Source organism: Panulirus ornatus, chromosome 42 (assembly GCF_036320965.1).
Source record: "Panulirus ornatus isolate Po-2019 chromosome 42, ASM3632096v1, whole genome shotgun sequence".
Classification (NCBI taxonomy): domain Eukaryota; kingdom Metazoa; phylum Arthropoda; class Malacostraca; order Decapoda; family Palinuridae; genus Panulirus; species Panulirus ornatus.
The window spans coordinates 2,116,024-2,122,023 of record NC_092265.1 but is presented as its reverse complement, the minus strand read 5'-3'; the positions used below and the strand labels follow the sequence as shown (position 1 = coordinate 2,122,023).

The following is a 6,000-nucleotide window of genomic DNA, read 5'->3' as shown; positions in this document are numbered from 1 at the left end:
CTCTTTTTCTCGTATTTTCGCACTGAACATTATTGTGTTGGTGGATATGTCATTACCTTCAGATACATCATTGTGATTTACAACTGCAATTACTTCATTTATTTCTTTTCATCTATCCATTTGAAATGGAAGTCCAGTTCACTCAGCCTTCTGACACTGTTCTGTACGGTGTCATTTTTATATCGTCGTCCACCATCATCATACCCCAGGTTGTAGTTACTTGTATAATGTTGTGCTCTGATATACTGACATCCCTCACTTCCATGACTGAGTCGAGTACGAGAAGGTCTGGTGGATCAGAGTCTCCTGTTTTTCACCAGAATACAGTCAGATGTCCCAGGTCGAACCATTTATCTCTTCTGTAAGTCTCCTTCATCCCCTGATCGCTTACCTGTATGCATTATTCAGTTATGAAATATCATGTTATTCGACAAGGTTTAAAGTCTTCAGACAATATTACCGTTGGATCAGGATCTTATGATTATCAGTAACCACTTAGTCTTGATGAACCTTCGTATGATTCGTCCACCTTAGATTTAGGTAGGAGAGACAGACAGACAGACAGACAGACAGACAGGCATACATACAGACAGACAGACAGACAATACCTGATGGTCTTGGATCAGGTGGTGGCAGTAGCCTGGCCTCGCGAGGGGAGAGAGTTCTCGTCTTTTGTTTGGAAAAAAAAAAAACTAGAAATGAATTACCAGGTAACGGTGAAGGCTGATGGTGGGAGGAGGATCAGGGGAGTGTGGGTGATGAGTGCAGGTGGGGAGGGGTTAGAGCTCTAGACTGGGGAGATGGGTGGGTGGGTGATTACTCTATTTAGAAGTAGGTGGGGAGGGGTTCGAAGACTGAGGAAAATAAGAAACAGTAAGATTACACGAGATTGCAATAACAAGAAGAAAAAAAAAATCGTTTTGAAAATGACAAAATAAAAGCGTTGTTTTCATCTGTGGAGAAAAAGAAAAAAAGGAATGACGTATGGTATGGCAACACAGACCAATCCTTTCCCTCTTCAACCCTCACCATTGCCACCCTTCTCAGTGTCACCATTCCCCAGTGTCATCCTTCCCAGTGACATTCTTGCCCAGTATTACTCCTACCACAACGCCTTCCCGGCATCATCCTTCCCAGTGCCACTGTCTCTCAAGTGCCACCCTCCATCAGTGCTACCCTCCTCCAGTGCCACCCTCCATCAGTGCTACCCTCCTCCAGTGCCACCCTGCATCAGTGCTACCCTCCTCCAGTGCCACCCTCCATCAGTGCCACCAAACATGGGACAGGTACGAGTGAGGAAACTTCATAAACATAAAGGGGAAAGTCCTTCCCTAGACACTGATCCCACCTGCTATAGTCTCCTTCAGCGAGAGAGAGAGAGAGTATGTGAAGACTGACTTCCTTCCTACACTTGGTATATCAATTTAACACTCTCTCTCTCTCTCTCTCTCTCTCTCTCTCTCTCTCTCTCTCTCTCTCTCTCTGAAGGGGACTATAGCAGGTGAGAAAGATGAGAGGGTTGAGATAAATCTTTGCCCCGACCTTCCTTATATGTTCACATGTGTGTGTGTGTGTGTGTGTGTGTGTGTGTGTGTGTGTGTGTGTGTGTGTGTGTGTGTGTTGGGGTAAGGTATGCCGATAGTTTACGTATATAGAGAGAGGGAGAGAGCAGCGCCGTGGCCACCTGTGCCAAGGACGGAAGATAACTGGTTAAGAGGCAAGAGAGAGAATGTGGTTTTGTGAGTGATCGATGGACATATGGGGATCTTATATAATCTACTGCTCTCAGACCAGAGTGATGATGGCAGGTGCTGGGTCACAGTGTATGTCATTACCCTCTTACATCCCAAGACCGTTCCATGATATGCCTGCGAGGAACATACCATAGTAATGTGTAAAGATGTACCGGGTCAGGGTTATTTCTATGGAGGAGTTTTTTGGTTGTAGATCAAATGTCTTCTTCCGTAAACGTGTGGGGAGGTGGGTGTTTGCCTGGCTAACCTCCCATGTGGGACCGTGGGTGTGTGTGTGTGTGTGTGTGTGTGTGTTGTGAAAGATCATCTCGTGGTTGTTTTAGTTTTAACTGTATTTTGGAAATTTACCTTATGTTTATGTTTTTAGAGATGTTCCCGTTTGTTATTTTGGAGGATTTTTGGGGTTTTCTTGTGTGTGTGTGTGTGTGTGTGTGTGTGTGTGTGTGTGTGTGTGTGTGTGTGTGGGTGTGTGTGGTTCGGGGAGGTACGCGATGTGAGAGGATTATGGAGAGAGTCCTGGTGAAGAGAGAAGAGGTGATGAAAGCATTACGTTAGATGAAATGTAGCAAGGCAGCTGGAGTGGATAGTATTGCAGTTGAATCTCTGCAGATATGGGGCGACTCTGTCACAAGGGTCCGTTACGTGACGCAGAAGAAGCAGAAAGTCTATTCTTTTCTTTATTTTTTTTTTTGGTCACAAGTGACTCGTAACGTTGATTCTATACGGTTGCGCCTGACTGAATCTTACGCAAGAGCGTCTAATCGCAGATTTCTCACCTGTAACAGGTAAAAAAGTGCTCGTTTTAGACTGTAAGATATACCATAGAAGACCATTCACAGAAGATCTTCACACCCTGTTCCCTGATAACGACAGCAACTACTCCCTAGTACCACCAACACCATACGCTGGTGCCAGCAGCACTTGTCCCTTGTGCCAACAGCACTTGTCCCTGGTACTAGCAGTATCTGTACCCTGGCTCCAACAGCATGTGTCCCCTGACACCATGTGTCTCCTGGCACCTGCAGCATCTTTAACATCTGTCGTCCGTGTCTTGTGGCTTTTATACTTGTAAATCACCAATAGCATCTGTAATGTCTATTCCCTGGTACCTACAGAGTCTGTAGCATATCATCAGGCAAGAAAACATCTGTAAAACCTGTCCTGCGGCGCCTACAACACCTGTAACATTTGTCTTCCAGCGTCCACGGTATCTGTGACATGTCATCAGGCAAATAACATCTGTAACACCTGTCTTATGAGACCAAACGCATCGATAAAATCTGTGTCCTGGCGCTTACAGTATCTGTAACACCTGTCCTCTTGGCGTCAGAGCGGACGTCCTTGAGCGTTGTGGGAGGTGACGACGCCCCTGCAGTGAGCCAGGCCGTGGGGGAGAGACCCTGACGTCCAGGCTCTTTATCCAGTGCACCAACAGCCCCAGCAGCTGCAGCCCTGCCCCGACACCCCGACTGCCAGGGAGTGAGACTCACCCGATGTGAGAGCACAACAGTCTAAGGTTCCTCTAAGACCGTCTCTTAGGTTTTTCATTCCTGGTGCAAGTGCGGGCGTAGTGGAGGGCCACGCATGCACACACATACGCGCCGTCGAGAAGCACTTTCACTTTCCCGCTCGCCATGGTTCTCTTACCTCCAGTCACTCTGTCGTTTTTTGCTCCAAATCTGTGCTAGGGAAGAGAGGTGCTCCTGGGGCTTCTCGTGTGTGTTATTAGAATATTGAAGAAAAGTTAGTTTTATGTGTATGACGTAAGTGAAGTCGAACAGCAGTACAGCTTTGCCGCACTTTCTTGGAGGCAGGAAAGTTGGGTGGTCGGGGAGAAAGGGGGAACTGTCGGGCGGACGTAGATGTGGGTCAGTCAGTGCTCGTGTCGACAGTGGCGGACTCACACACACGCTGCCAGGCTCCACTGTGCCGCCCAGAGTGCCACCCTGGATATACGGGCGTCGGATATACTCGCTCCTCAGTCACCTTCACACCCGCGGGCGAAGTGAGCCGTGAGGGGCGACAGTGATACACCTTGCGGTACTCACTGCCTGGAGGAGCCCACGGTCGACAGTGCCTCACCCGTCGGTATTTTAGATCGTGATGCAGTGGTGACTCAGAGAGTGTTGGGTCACATGGCCGTCCGCTCTGGCTCTTTTCCGTCCACTAGTGGTCAGGAAAATCACTAGAAATAGAAATAAAGAAGCGACTGATACGTATATTGGAAGTGAAAAGTGGCATGTGGTCCCCTCTCGGGTGCTCAGGATAGTGGTGTTGTTGGACCCTTGTGATGTGTGTGGACCGAGGATGCCAGGGCTGAGCGCGAGGGGTGTCTGCGTCTGCTGTCTTCTCTCTCCCTCCCTCTATCTCACCTCTTCTCCCTTACGTTCCTTCACCTATCTTTATCTAGGGAGATAACTTCACTCTTCCTCCCAACCCATCGATCCTCATATTTCCTCTGTATCTGCCTTAGTCTTCTGCCATATTGTCTCTTGCCACAATTCGTTGCCAGTCCCCCTTCAGTCTCCTGTGTTCTCGCTTCGATCAGTCTCGCTCTACACTTCTCTGTGTTCTTCCAACCCCTTCCACACTCCCGACTCCCACAAGGGCCTCATATCTCCCACTGAAGAATTAAGCAATTCCTCAAGACTTCCAGGAGACTCCAGTCGGAAGCTGGAAACCACCCCTAGCTAAGGGCGCAGGTTTTCATCGGCAGGTAAAGGTAAGTTGGTCTTCTCACTTAATTGTCCACTTTTTCCCGCGCCTGAGGACTGGTTCTCGAATGGCTTATTTTTAGCTGTGTCCGCTAAGTTATGTTAGCAGGTGTTGACCGGTGGAACCAAGCGAGTCCTGGACAATCTTGATGATGACCATTTTCCAGAATGATGATCATGATGGTGATAATGATGAGTCAAAAATGACAGTGATTACGATCATGTTGAAAGCGACAGCGACGACTTTGGGTGAGGGTAGCGGCGTCCAACCTAACCAGGATAATATACCAATAACAGTATATCGTGAGGTGAGCCTGGCCCAGCCAAGGTCTCACCCTTGGCTGCAACTGTTCCAGCATCACATAAGCTGAGGTGTTCCACCTGGGCCAACTCCCGCCGTCGTCCCGTGGCACATTATAGACTGTTCCAAGTGACGGTAGTGTATGTTGTACACGGGAGGAGGAGGAGGTGGGAGGAGGAGGGCTCTGCTTCAAAATGTCGTATTGCATGTTGAATGTCCCCTTCCCACTTCCATGCAATCTAGTTATATGATTACAGATTTGGAAGTGTTGACTATAACATAAGTATACATACATATATCTAAACGAAAAGGAATACCCATGAAAACACAAATATAGGTTTATGTCCACCATTATACAAAAATAGAATTACTACTGCGACGTAAACACACACACACACACACACACACACACACACACACACACACACACACACACACACATACATACACACCTCCCTTCCTAGCTGAGGGTTTAGGCGTGTATACTACAATCGTTCTTAATATCCTGGCCACCTGAGCCGTGCCATAGAAGTGCCTTACATCTCCTGCCACCTGTCCTCTGTGGTGCATACACACAGGACAGGTGTAGGAAAACTCCTGTTGCACCTTTATCTTAAGAGAAAAGTGTGTGACTATGGCCTTAGCACCTGTAGCCACGCAAGGTCATGATAATGAAGCATTTACGAAGTATATAAGAACAATTCTGCATCTCTGCTACTCACATCTGTGCCCCGTAGACAGGTGTAGTGAAGTGGCATTCATACTTAATTTTTCCATGTGCAGGTGTACTACTATATCTACATTTGTACACAGAGGCAAACAAGAGTGATAAGTTCATCCCCACACCTTCAGCCTCATGGTGCAGGTGTAACAGCACCGACCTCACACCTGCAACCCATGACAAGATGCGTCTGGCGTCCCCTACATACACCTGCCAGTCTATGGGACGAGTGATGGTGGCAGAACCGGTTATGGTGGAGGAGAGAGGATGATGGGGAGCGGGGGTTCTTGCGTGGGGGAAGGATAAGGGGTGTTGAGGGAGAGAACAATGGTGAGAAGGGAAAGTTTGGGGAGAGATGCGGGTGGCGGTAGGGGTAGAAACCGATGAATGTGAGCGATGGTTATGGAGCGCGACGCGAAAAAGAAAAAAAAAAATAGATGGATCCTAGGGAAAGACAGATGCATCAAGGAGAAGTATACGGCACTAGGGGGAAAAATGTATGAGTCTGGG

At 47.9% G+C, this 6,000-nt stretch overlaps 1 protein-coding gene across 1 annotated transcript in view; it reads left to right on the top strand.

Moving 5' to 3' along the window:
• Nucleotides 1-3,618: 3,618 nt before the first annotated feature.
• Nucleotides 3,619-6,000, top strand: part of LOC139762000 (A disintegrin and metalloproteinase with thrombospondin motifs like) — a 181,672-nt gene continuing 179,290 nt past the window's right edge. Inside the window, exon 1 of the mRNA XM_071686780.1 lies at nt 3,619-4,476. The gene's annotated coding sequence lies outside the window, so the exon portion shown is untranslated. The remainder of the gene's footprint in view (nt 4,477-6,000) is intronic.